This window comes from Salmo trutta, chromosome 17, assembly GCF_901001165.1.
Source record: "Salmo trutta chromosome 17, fSalTru1.1, whole genome shotgun sequence".
NCBI lineage: Eukaryota > Metazoa > Chordata > Actinopteri > Salmoniformes > Salmonidae > Salmo > Salmo trutta.
Window position 1 is genome coordinate 31,236,292 of NC_042973.1, and position 14,261 is coordinate 31,250,552.

Genomic DNA, 14,261 nt, shown 5'->3' on the forward strand with positions numbered 1-14,261 from the left:
AGTCGAGGATCGGTAGGATAGTCAGTTTTACTAGGGTAATTTTGGCGGCGTGAGTAAGGGAGGCTTTGTTGTGAAATAGAAAGCAGATTCTAGATTTGATTTTGGATTGGAGATGTTTGATATGAGTCTGGAAGGAGAGTTTACAGTCTAGCCAGACACTTAGGTATTTGTAGTTGTCCACGTATTCTAGGTCAGAACCATCCAGAGTAGTGATGCTAGTTGGGCGGGCGGGTACGGGCAGCGAACGGTTGAAAAGCATGCATTTGGTTTTGCTAGCATTTAAGAGCAGTTGGAGGCCACAGAAGGAGTGTTGTATGGCATTGAAGCCAACTTCTGTTTGTTGGCGTCTGAGCCGTTTGGGCTACAAACTTATTGGAACCCACTGTGGAAATGGGAGATTCTTAAAAACACATAAAGGGGCAGTGTTGTATTTTGAGACAGGCTTGAATAAGCTAAGTAACCAGTAGGCGGAGAAGAAGGGCGCTGGAGGGTATGGCTGACATTTTACGGGCTCTTAACCAAATGTGCTATTATGTAATTTTTTTATGTAAAAAGGGCTTTATAAATAGATTTCATTGATTGATTGATTTGCAACTTCTTGTTTAACTTCTTTGGGATGGGGGCAGTATTTTCAAGGCCGGATAAAAAACGTACCCGATTTAATCTGGTTACTATTCCTGCCCAGAAACTAGAATATGCATATAATTAGTAGATTTGGATAGAAAACACTCTAAAGTTTCTAAAACTGTTTGAATGGTGTCTGTGAGTATAACAGAACTCATATGGCAGGCCAAAACCTGAGAAGATTCAATGCAGGAAGTGCCCTGTCTGACAATTTGTTGTCCTTCTGTTGCATCTCTATCAACATTACAGCATCTGTGCTGTAACGTGACACTTTCTAAAACTTCCATTGGCTCTCTAAAGCCACCAGAAAGTGGAATGGGGTGTCTGCTGTCTCTGGGCAAAGTATAGGAGAAGAGTTTGTAAGTGGTCAGCCTGGGGACAGTGAGACTGGAGATGCGCTGTCACGAGAACTCGCCATGTTTTTCTTTCTCTCTTTGAATGAATATAACGTTGCCCGGTTGGAATATTATCGCTATTTTACGAGAAAAATAGCATAAAAATTGATTTTAAACAGCGTTTGACACACTTCTAAGTACGGTAATGGAATATTTTGTAATTTTTTGTCACGAAATGCGCTCGCGCGCGTTACTGTTGTGATAGTGACCTGAATGCACAAACAAAACTGAGGTATTTGGATATAGCTATGGATTATTTGGAACCAAAACAACATTTGTTGTTGAAGTAGAAGTCCTGGGAGTGCATTCTGACGAAGAACAGCAAAGGTAATCCAATTTTTCTAATGGTAATTCTGAGTTTAGGTGACCCCGAAGTTGGCGGATGTCAAAATAGCTAGCCGTGATGGCCGAGCTATCTACTCAGAATATTGCAAAATGTGCTTTCGCCGAAAATTTATTTTAAAATCTGACATAGCGATTGCATAAAGGAGTTCTGTATCTATAATTCTTAAAATAATTGTTATGTATTTTGTCAACGTTTATCATGAGTAATTTAATAAATTCACCGGAAGTTTTCGGTGGGTATGCTAGTTCTGAACATCACATGCTAATGTAAAAAGCTGTTTTTTGATATAAATATGAACTTGATTGAACAAAACATGCATGTATTGTATAACATAATGTCCTAGGAGTGTCATCTGATGAAGATCATCAAAGGTTAGTGCTGCATTTAGCTGTGGTTTGGGTTTATGTGACATATATGCTTGCTTGGAAAATGGCTGTGTGATTATTTGTGTCTATGTACTCTCCTAACATAATCTAATGTTTTGCTTTCGCTGTAAAGCCTTTTTGAAATCGGACAATGTGGTTAGATTAACGAGAGTCTTATCTTTAAAATGGTGTAAAATAGTTGATTGTTTGAGAAAATTGAATTGTGGTATTTTAGTTGGTTTTGTATTTTGCGCCGTGCGATGCCATTGGCTGTTGGCTAGGGGTTCCGCAGGCGGTATGGGGTTCCGCTAGCGGAACGTCTGTCCTCAGCAGGTTCACTTATTTTGTATATAATGTTGCTGATACCGTCTTTTATAACCGAAAATAACTTCTGGACATCAGAACAGTGATTACTCATCTCGAACTGAACAAAGATTTTTTCTTTAACGAGTCTGACGCAAAGGGTATACTGCTTTCTCGGGAACGGGCCCAAATCCACGTCATTTGCGTGAAGAAAATACGGAGAAAAAGGTAACGGAGGTCGGGCTGCCTTCTGAGAATTCGTAGAAGAGTGAGTAAACTTCCACAACCATCCGTTCTATTGGCCAACGTGCAATCATTGGAAAACAAAATGGATGATCTACGATCAAGACTATCCAACCAACGGGACATTAAAAACTGTAATGTCTTATGTTTCACCGTGTCGTGGCTGAACGATGACATGGATAATATAGAGCTGTCGGGATTTTCCATGCATCGGCAGGACAGAGAAGCTACCTCTGGTAAGACGAGGTGCGGGGGTGCGTGTCTATTTGTCAATAACAGCTGGTGCGCGATGTCTACCACAACAGTGGTAGGCCTGATTACTGACAACTATGAGACAGCCTATAGGGAGGAGGTCAGAGACCTGGCAGTGTGGTGCCAGGACAACAACCTCTCCCTCAATGTGAGCAAGACAAAGAAGCTGATTGTGGACTACAGGAAAAGGCGGGCCGAGCAGGCCCCCATTGATATCGAAGGGGCTGCAGTGGAGCCCCCCCGCCCCATTTGTTTTTACACTGCTGCTAATCGCTGTTTATTATCTATGCATAGTCACTTTACCCCTAGCTACATGAACAAATTACCTTGACTAACCTATACCCTCGCACATTGACTCGGTACCGGTAGTCCCTGTATATAATCTTGTATTTTTATTTTATTGTGTTACTTTTTATTATTTTTTACTTTAGTTAATTTGGTAAAAATTGTCTTAACTCTTTCTTTTTTGTCTGTAGATCTCCGAGACAGGATTGTGTCGAGACACAGATCTGGGAAAGGGTACCAAAACAATTTTGCAGCATTGAAGGTCCCCAAGAACACAGTGGGCTCCATCATTCTTAAATAGAAGACGTTTGGAACCACCAAAACTCTTCCTAGAGCTGGCCGCCTGGCCAAACTGAGCAATCAGGGGAGAAGGGCCGTGGTCAGGGAGTTTACCGGATGGTCCCGGATGGTCACTCTGACAGAGCTCCAGAGTTCCTCTGTGGAGATGGCAGAACCTTTCAGAAGGGAACCATCTCTGCAGCACTCCACCAATCAGGCCGTTATGTTAGAGTGGTGAGACGGAAGCCACTCCTCAGTAAAAGGCACATGACAGCCCACTTGCAGTTTGCCAAAATGCACCTAAAGGACTCAGATCATGAGAAACAAGACTCTCTGGTCTGATGAAACCAAGATTGAACTATTTGGTCTGAATGCCAAGTGCCACGTCTGGAGAAAACCTGGCACCATCCCTACGGTGAAGCATGGGGGTGGCAGCATTATGCTGTGGTGATGTTTTTCAGCGGCGGGGACTGTGAGACTAGTCAGGATCGAGGGAAAAATGAACAGAGCAAAGTACAAAGAGTGGCTTCAGGACAAGTCTCTGAATGTCCTTGAGTGGCCCAGCCAGAGCCCGGACTTGAACCTGATCGAACATCTCTGGAGAGACCCGAAAATATCTGTGCAGCGACGCTCCCCATCTAACCTGACAGAACATGAGAGGAGTTGCAGAGAGGAATGAGAGAAACTCCTCAAATACAGGTGTGCCAGGCTTGTAGCAACATGCCCAAGACGACTCAAGGCTATAATCACTGCCAAAGGTGCTTCAACAAAGTACTGAGTAAAGGGTCTGAATACTAACACTACCATTCTAAAGTTTGGGGTCACTTAGAAATGTCCTTCTTTTTGAAAGAAAGCTAATTTTTGGTCCAATAAAATAACATCAAATTGATCAGAAATGCAGTGTAGACATTCTTAATGTTGTAAATGACTATTGTAGCTGGAAATGGACGATTCTTCATGGATTATCTACATAGGCGTACAGAGGCCCATTATCAGCAACCATCACTACTGTGTTCCAATGGCACGTTGTGTTAGCTAATCCAAGTTTATCATGTTAAAAGGCTAATTGATCATTAGATAATCCTTTTGCAATTATGTTAATAGAGATGAAAACTGATGTGCTGATTATAGAAGCAATAAAACTGGCATCAGCATTTGTGGGTTCGATTACAGGCTCAAAATGGCCAGAAACAAAGACATTTCTTCTGATACTCGTCACTCTATTCTTGTTCTGAGAAATGAAGGCTATTCCATGCGAGAAATTGGCAAGAAACTGAAGATCTTGTACAACGCTGTGTACTACTCCCCTTCACAGAACAGCGCAAACTGGCCCTAACCAGAATAGAAAGAGGAGTGGGAGGCCCCGGTGCACACCTGAGCAACAGGACAAGTACATTAGAATGTCTAGTTTGAGAAACAAACACCTCACAAGTCCTCAACTGGCAGCTTCATTAAATAGTACCCGCAAAACACCAGTCTTAACAGCCTTCCCTGTAGCTCAGTTGGTAGAGCATGGTGTTTGCAATGCCAGGGTTGTGGGTTTGATTCCCACGGGGGGCCAGCACAGGAAAAAAAAAATGTATGAAATTGTATGAAATGTATGCATTCACTACTGTAAGTCGCTCTGGATAAGAGTGTCTGCTAAATGACTAAAATGTAAATGTAACAGTGAAGAGGTGACTCTGGGATGCTGGCCTTCAACAAATCAAAACTATCTGTTTAAAAAAAAAAAGATCTGTTTCAAAATACTCAAATTATTACCCAACTTATGACATAGCAGTCAATTCAGAGGGTTATCAGACTTCATTTGTCACTCTTTACAGTTAAAAAAAAATGTTTTTATGGTCAGACCTAGCTAGAAGCCAATGTGCTGGAGAACATGCTAGCTAAACTTGCTAATTTACACATAAAAAAATAACTTTCAAAATAACTATGCTACCCCTAACATGTTCATATAAACACGTTTTGTAGTTTTAGAATGCTTCTCTGACTACTTACCTGTAAAAATAGTAATATTAGCAGTACTTGAAACAAGCTAAACTGCCTGGCGGCCATTTCCCAACCGTCAACATTTGCTATGGTGATCAAGGTGTCACATGATCGTTTGTCTTTTAAATAAATTGTTCAAACATGTTGTTTTTTGGGGGGGTGGAATAAAAAACTAGTTAGCTAGTCACAAAATGATGTGCACTCCTCTCCACACACACTTAATCTCCTCTTTCAGCAGTTTTACTATCCAAAGGCCACTTATTTTCTTCCAACAAACTAAATGGGAACCACAGGGGAACGTTACGTAAAAATTCACAATAAAATAGGTTATTTGAACATTCTTAGAACAATGTGTTTCTGCCTTACCAAAATAGCAATGTTCACTAAAGATTCTCCTTTGGTTCTTAGAAAAATTACTTTCCCACTATGTTCTCAGAACATTCTGTAAAAGTTATTTTTCTAAGAACCAAAGGAGATATTTTACGTTACGTTACAGGAAAGTTCTGTGCTAGCTGGGCAGTGTGCTCCTGTATGAAGTCACTCTGGCTCGGTCTCTTAGCAACAGTCGTCAGTGGCAACTACGGCCTCTGCAGATGACACACTGTGCTCTGCTGTGTATGTGTGTGTGTGTGTGTGTGTGTGTGTGTGTGTGTGTGTGTGTGTGTGTGTGTGTGTGTGTGTGTGTGTGTGTGTGTATATGTGTGTGTGTGTTTGTGAGCCCGGTACTCATGTAGCCCAGTGTCCGTATGCCTCAAACCATATTCCAAACTACAGGGTCTTATTCATCATCTGTCAGTACAGCATATGACATACACCCATGGAGCCGCATGCATAGCATACTGATTCAAGGTATGCTAGCGAGACCCATTTCGGCACTGATGCTCACACACGCACACACACACACACACACACACACACTACACACATACACACACAAACACACGCGAACACGCACACACACACGCGCACACACACACGCACACACACACACACGAATAATGTATAATCCCACAGCCTCTCACAGACATAAACAGATACTGCCCCCTACTGCCAAATATCATAAAAAACTGCTTCATAGCTGTGAGGGTGTGAGGAAGAAACCATCTGAGATGTCCAAACATAACATTCAGGTTGACCTATATACAGACCTGGGCTTCAATGCTATTTCAACACGCTGGTGTTATGTTCTATCTGTCAACTATGTTGTAAGTGGCACAACATCAGACCTAGAGAAAACAGCTTATTTGGTTAATTTTACAGTTGGCTATTTACAGTTTATTCACCATCCATCTACACATGACACGGTTAAATTGTATGAGAATTCAGAATGTATTAGATTAGAATAAATATTATTAGGAGTCACTGTGTTACTGCTGTTGTTACTATGGTAACAGTCCCTCGGCTCTGATTGGAATGTTAATGTAGAGAATCTAATCACAGTATTCCATAATCATACTAACTTAGAATTATCCTATTTTATTCCTCTCATCATCTCTCCTCTCTCATTACTCACTCCTCTCTCATCCTGCCTTATCAAAAATCTGACTTTAATTAAATGTATATCCGTCTCTCTAAGCTAACATTTAAGAGGAGGTTCATATTGATGTGTAATCATCCTGTGAAATGTATTTATAGTAAGATATGTACATTAGTGCGATTCAGGTTAATTATTCTATAGCCAAACATTAGCAGGACTGTCTCTATACTCATTGAATATTTGCTTTCTGATGTCCTTATTTTGTACATATTGAAAGCAGTAACTCCCTTCAATGTATTCTGAACATTTCATGACTCTAGGACCAACATGGATTCAGAATAACTTCTGAAGTTTTATAATTGTAGGTTCGTTAATGGGAAAATATGATTTGTTTTTAATTTCCTGAAAACTTTCTGTTTTGGAGATAAGCAGTGAATCACAAACACCCCCTCGCCCCTACCGTCTTGCTCGGTGGGCCCTCTGTCTTTACATGTTGCTGACGAAACTCTGAGGGTGACTTCCATAGAGTGGCGAGGGGATCAATAAACCCATCAACTTCGGGACACACTCGGTGTCCCCACCGCGGGACAGTTCAGCTAACGTGCGCTAATGTGATTAGCATGAGGTTGTAAGTAAGAACAACATTTCCCAGAACATAGACATATCTGATATGGGCAGAAAGCTTGAATTATTGTTCATCTAACTGCGCAGTCCAATTTACAGTAGCTATTACAGTGAAATAATACAATGCTATTGTTTGAGGAGAGTGCACAGTTATGAACTTGAAAATGTATTAATAAACCAATTAGGCACATTTGGGCAGACTTTATACAATATTTTCAACAGACATGCAATGGTTCATTGGATCATTCTAAAACTGTGCACATACACTGCTGCCATCTAGCGGCCAACATCTAAATTGCGCCTAAGCTGTAATAATACATTGTGGCCTTTCTCTTGCATTTCAAAGATGACGGAAAAAAGAAAAAAAAACACATGTTTTTTCTTTGTATTATCTTTTACCAGATCTAATTTGTTATATTGTCCCTCATTAATTTCACATTTCCAGAAACTTTAAAGTGTTTCCTTTCAAATGGTATCAAGAACATGCATATCATTGCTTCAGGTCCTGAGCTACAGGCAGTTAGATTTGGGTATGTCATTTTAGGCGAAAATTGAAAAAAAGGGTACGATCCTTAAGAGGTTTTAAAAACTTTTAAACAAGTTTCTTCCACGAATGATGTAGCATTTCTCTTTGTGTCAGTTAGCCCGCCTGCCTGATCATCCTGCCTGCCCTGACCTTGATTCTGCCTGCCCTTTGGTACCTTTTGGACTCTGAACTGGTTTTGACCCTTTTGCCTGTCCACGACCATTCTCTTGCCTTACCCTATTGCATTATTACATATTGTAAGACTCCAACCATCTGCCTCCTGTGTCTGCATCTGGGTCTCGCCTTGTGTCATGATACTATACTGCTTGATAGGGAGATGCATTGATATAAAACAGGATCTGTTATTATGGGCAGACTAGGGACATTTATAATGATAGTAGTTTTGCCAGACTATACTGATAGTAACAATGGTTGATATCAATGAATTGACTGAAATATTTACATTGATCCATTGTTGTCTATCATTTACACTTACGCAAACGGCCTGTATTCAGTATACATGTAAGAGGCTATTAGGGCATTTAAAAATATTTTACTGTTTGATCACTCACCTTAAATTATTATCTTGCAAAACAAATCTGAGATCAATTGCACATTGATGTTAATTAGGCTTATGCCAGCAATTATATTTTAGTCAGTTTCTGATTTCTCATTGATTCAACAATGAAAAGAAGTGCAATTTGAAATGTATTTATTGAAGATGTCAAGAGAGGAGAAACACAAGGAATGCAAATATATTTTTTTGCAATAATGTTAAAATACATGTAAAAAGAAAAGTAAAGATAATGAACAATGATTAACAAATGTATTTAAAAAGTTACAATGAACGTTAACTCTGAAAGCACCAAGAGAGGTACATTTTGACCACAACGATGTCATAATTTGTATTATTTTTTAAATTTTTATATTTGTGAATTCTGAGGAGTTTTTCAAGTAACAACTTACCAACCAAATAGCACCCTTGAAGAAATCAGGCTTAAGTGCCTTGCTCAAGGGCACATCAGCAGAATTTTCACATTGTCAGCTTGGGGATTCGAAACAGCAATCTTTCGGTAAATGGTACAGCACACTAACCGTGTGTCAAGTTTCAAAATCAGACATAAACAAATGCACATGACATATAATTAGGCACACCTCCATTATTTTGTGTGGAATTGCAAAAACTCTAAAACAATGGCGGTGCCTTATAGACAGGTTGGTTGTTTAGCAACAAAACTATAGGGCAAAACAGAGAGGGTTGGCTTAGATTATTGACAAAATGTTAACTATATTTCATTTCCAATGTTTATTGGAAACAAATACATTTGCACAATGAGCACTTGTCTCTCAAATACATTGTTACAGTTATTGTTAGCTAGCTAGCGAAATTTTGCCACATTAGCATAGACGTGACATCAGTCAAAACACCTGAAAAGAAAACATGGTATAAAGAACAACATAAAATTAGCAAAATGGATTCCAAACCTTAGCAGGACTATTTCTCTCAAATTTTGTGCACAAACATCTTTAGGTCCCTGTTAGTGAGCATTTCTCCTTTGCCTAGATAATCCATCCACCTGACAGGTGTGTCATATGAAGAAGCTGATTAAACAGCATGATCATTACACAGGTGCACCTTGTGCTGGGGACAATAAAAGGCACAAAAAATGTGCAGGTTTGTCACACAACACAGATTGGCATGCTGACTCCTGGAAAGTCCACCAGAGAATTGAATGTTAATTTATTTACCATAAGCCGCCTCCAACGTCATTTTAGAGAATTTGGTGTTACATCCAACCGGTCTCACAACCGCAGACCACGTGTATGGTGTCATGTGGGCGAGCGGTTTACTAATGTCAACGTTGTGTACAGAGTGCTCCAGGGTGATGGAGGGGTTTGGGTAGGCATAAGCTATGGACAACGAACACAATTGCATTTTATTGATGGCAATTCTAATGCAAAGAGATACCGTGATGAGATCCTGAGGCCCATTGTCGTGCATTCATCCACCTCCATCACCTCATGTTTCATGTTGCAAGGATCTGTACAAAATTCCTGGATACTGAAAATGTTCCAGTTCGTCTATGGTCTGCATACTCACCAGACATGTCACCCATTACTTACAGTACAAGTCAAAAGTTTGGAGACACCTACTCATTCAAGGGTTTTCTTTATTTTTACTAGTTTCTACATTGTAGAATAATAGTGAAGACTATGAAATAACACATATGGAATCATATAGTAACCAAAAAAGTGTTAAACAAATCAAAATATATTTTATATTTGAGATTCTTCAAAGAAGCCACCCTTTGCCTTGATGACAGCTTTGCACACTTGGAATTGTCTCAACCAGCTTCATGAGGTAGTCACCTAGAATCCATTTTCATTAACAGGTGCGGCTTGATATAAGGTGATTTGTGGAATTTCTTTCCTTCTTAATTAAGGATTACACCCTTTTTTTCAATTTTCGCCTAAAATGACATACTCAAATCTAACTGCCTGTAGCTCAGGCTCTGAAGCAAGGATATGCATATTCTTGGTACCATTTGAAAGGAAACACTTTGAAGTTTATGGAAATGTGAAATGAATGTAGTAGAATATAACACAATAGATCTGGTAAAAGACAATACAAAGAAAAAAACCAACCGTTCTTTTGTATTTTTTTACCATCATCTTTGAACTGCAAGAGAAAGGTCATAATATATTATTCCAGCCCAGGTGCAATTTTGGCCGCTAGATGGCATCAGTGTATTTGCAAAGTTTTAGACTGTTCCAATGAACCATTGCATTTCTGTTCAAAATGATGTATCAAGACTGCCCAAATTGCCAAATGTGTTTATTAATAACTTTTCATGTTCAGAATTGTGCACTCTCCTCAAACAATAGCATGATGTTATTTCACTGTAATAGCTACTGTAAATTGGAAAGTGCAGTTAGATGCAGTTAGCAGTTAATTTACACTTTCTGCCAATATCAGATATGTCTATGTCCTGGGAAATTTTCTTGCTACTTACAACCTCATGCTAATCGCATTAGCCTACGTTAGCTCAACCGTCACGTGGAAGGGACACTGATCCCGAAGAAGTTAATGCGTTTCAGCCAATCAGTTGTGTTGTGACAAGTTAGGGGTGGTATCCAGAAAATAGCCCTATATGGTAAAAGACCAAGTCCATATTATGGCAAGAACAGCTCAAATAACCAAAGAGAAACGACAGTCCATCATTTCTTTAACCTGTTTAGGATAGGGGGCAGTATTTTCACGGCCGGATAAAAAACGTACCTGATTTAATCGGGTTACTACTCCTGCCCAGAAACTAGAATATGCATATAATTAGTAGATTTGGATAGAAAACAATCTAAAGTTTCTAAAATTGTTTGAATAGTGTCTGTGAGTATAACAGAACTCATATGGCAAGCCAAAACCTGAGAAGATTCTATACAGGAAGTGCCCTGTCTGACCATTTCTTGTCCTTCTGTAGCCTCTCTATCAAAAATACAGCATCTCTGCTGTAATGTGACATTTTCTAAGGCTTTCATTGGCTCTAGGAAGGCGCCAGAAAGTGGAATGATAGCTCTGCAGTCTCTGGGCGAAAAACAGCAGGGGTTTTGGTGAGTGGTCCTTCTGGGAACAATGACACTGAGGCGCTCGTCTTTCAGTGTTTGAACGAATATGTCGTCGGCCAGTTGAAATATTATCGCTATTTTATGAGAAAAATCGCATAAAAATTTATTTTAAACAGCGTTTGACATGCTTCGAAGTATGGTAATGGAATATTTAGATTTTTTTGTCACGAAACGCGCCGGCGCATCACCCTTCGGATAGTGATTTGAACGCACGAACAAAACGGAGCTATTTGGATATAACTATGGATTATTTCAAACCAAAACAACATTTGTTTTTGAAATAGAAGTCCTGGGAGTGCATTCTGACGAAGAACAGCAAAGGTAATCCAATTTTTCTTATAGTAAATCTGAGTTTGGTGAGGGCCAAACTTGGTGGGTGTCAAATTAGCTAGCCGTGATGGCCGGGCTATCTACTCAGAATATTGCAAAATGTGCTTTCACCGAAAAGCTATTTTAAAATCTGACACCGCGGTTGCATAAAGGAGTTCTGTATCTATAATTCTTAAAATAATTGTTACGTTTTTTGTCAACGTTAATCGTGAGTAATTTAGTAAATTCACCGGGGGTTTGTGGTGGGTATGCTAGTTCTGAACAAAACATGCTAATGTAAAAAGCTGGTTTTTGATATAAATTTGAACTTGATTGAACAAAACATGCATGTATTGTATAACATAATGTCCTAGGAGTGTCATCTGACGAAGATCATCAAAGGTTAGTGCTGCATTTAGCTGTGGTTTTGGTTTTTGTGACATATATGCTAGCTTGGAAAATGGGTGTGTGATTATTTCTGGCTGGGTACTCTCCTGACATAATCTAATGTTTTGCTTTCGCTGTAAAGCCTTTTTGAGATCGGACAATGTGGTTAGATAAAGGAGAGTCTTATCTTTCAAATGGTGTAAAATAGTCATATGTTTGAGAAATTGAAGTTATAGCATTTTTTAGGTATTTTTATTTCGCGCCACGCGATTCCATTGGCTGTTGACTAGGGTGGGACACAAACGTCGCACTGGCCCAGAGAGGTTAACCAGCATGGCTACCAGAGCATTCTGCAGTGATACGCTTAACCTGTTAGGGCTAGGGGGCAGTATTTTCACGGCCGGATAAAAAACGTACCCGATTTAATCTGGTTACTACTCCTGCCCAGTAACTAGAATATGCATATAATTATTGGCTTTGGATAGAAAACCCCCTAAAGGTTCTAAAACTGTTTGAATGGTGTCTGTGAGTATAACAGAACTCATATGGCAGGCAAAAACCTGAGAAGATTTCATGCAGGAAGTGGCCTGTCTGACAAGGAGTCGTTCTTCTTGTCTCTGTTTATTGAGGAGTGGGGATCTTAGCTGTAACGTGACACTTCCTCCGGCTTCCATAGGCTCTCAGAGCCCGGGAAAAGGGTGAACGATGACGAGGCAGCCTCTGGCTGAAACACATAATCGCCTTTGCCAAGTGGCCGATAAGAGGACAAAGGAATTAGGCTCGTGCCCGAGTCGACCCCGTGCTGTATTTTCTTTCGGCTGTTTACCTAATTGCAGATTCCCGGTCGGAATATTATCGCTTTTTTACGAGAAAAATGGCATAAAAATTGATTTTAAACAGCGGTTGACATGCTTCGAAGTACGGTAATGAAATATTTAGAAATCTTTTGTCACGAAATGCGCGTGACCGTTATTTACCATTGGGATAGTGTCTTGAACGCACGAACAAAACGCCGCTGATGGAACATAACTATGGATTATTTTGGACCAAACCTACATTTGTTATTGAAGTAGAAGTCCTGGGAGTGCATTCTGACGAAGAACAGGAAAGGTAATCAAACTTTTCTAATAGTAAATCTGATTTTGGTGAGTGCTAAACTTGGTGGGTGTCTAAATAGCTAGCCCTGTGATGCCGGGCTATCTACTTAGAATATTGCAAAATGTGCTTTCACCGAAAAGCTATTTTAAAATCGGACATATCGAGTGCATAGAGGAGTTCTGTATCTATAATTCTTAAAATAATTGTTATGCTTTTTGTGAATGTTTATCGTGAGTAATTTAGTAAATTGTTAGTATATTCATCGGAAGTTTGCGGGGGGTATGCTAGTTCTGAACGTCACATGCTAATGTAAAAAGCTGGTTTTTGATATAAATATGAACTTGATTGATCAAAACATGCATGTATTGTATAACATAATGTCCTAGGTGTGTCATCTGATGAAGATCATCAAAGGTTAGTGCTGCATTTAGCTGTCTTCTGGGTTTTTGTGACATTATATGCTAGCTTGAAAAATGGGTGTCTGATTATTTCTGGCTGGGTACTCTGCTGACATAATCTAATGTTTTGCTTTCGTTGTAAAGCCTTTTTGAAATCGGACAGTGTGGTTAGATTAACGAGAGTCTTGTCTTTAAATAGCTGTAAAATAGTCATATGTTTGAGAAATTGAAGTAATAGCATTTCTAAGGTATTTGAAAATCGCGCCACAGGATTCAACTGGCTGTTACGTAGGTAGGACGATTTGGTGCCACCTGCCCTTGAGAGGTTAATGGGCCTATCATTTGTTTTCAACAGGACAACGACCCAAAACACAGGTGTCACGTTCTGACCAGCAGAGGGAGTAGTGGTGTAGTATTTTGGTCAGGACGTGGCAGAAGAAGTCTGTATGTGTTGTCTAGTATGTCTGTTTCTGTGTTGGTCTTGTGACTCCTGATCAGGAACAGCTGGGGATCGTTGTTCCTGATTGGGAGTCATATATTTAGGAGTATGTTTGTCACTTGGGTTTGTGGGTGGTTGTGCTAACACTGCTAGTCTTTTGTTTGTACATAGCCTGTTAGCCTGTCGTGAGTTCGTGGTTATTGTTTTCCTGTGTATACTTTGCTTTAATTTATTATTCTTATCATTAAAAGATGAGTATCCACATTCCGTCTGCAGTTTGGTCCATACAACACGGCTT

At 39.8% G+C, this 14,261-nt stretch overlaps 1 protein-coding gene across 1 annotated transcript in view; it reads right to left on the reverse strand.

The window, feature by feature from the left end:
- Positions 1–14,261, reverse strand: part of LOC115152031 (FERM domain-containing protein 4A) — a 217,036-nt gene that overhangs the window by 174,445 nt on the left and 28,330 nt on the right. The window lies entirely within an intron of this gene.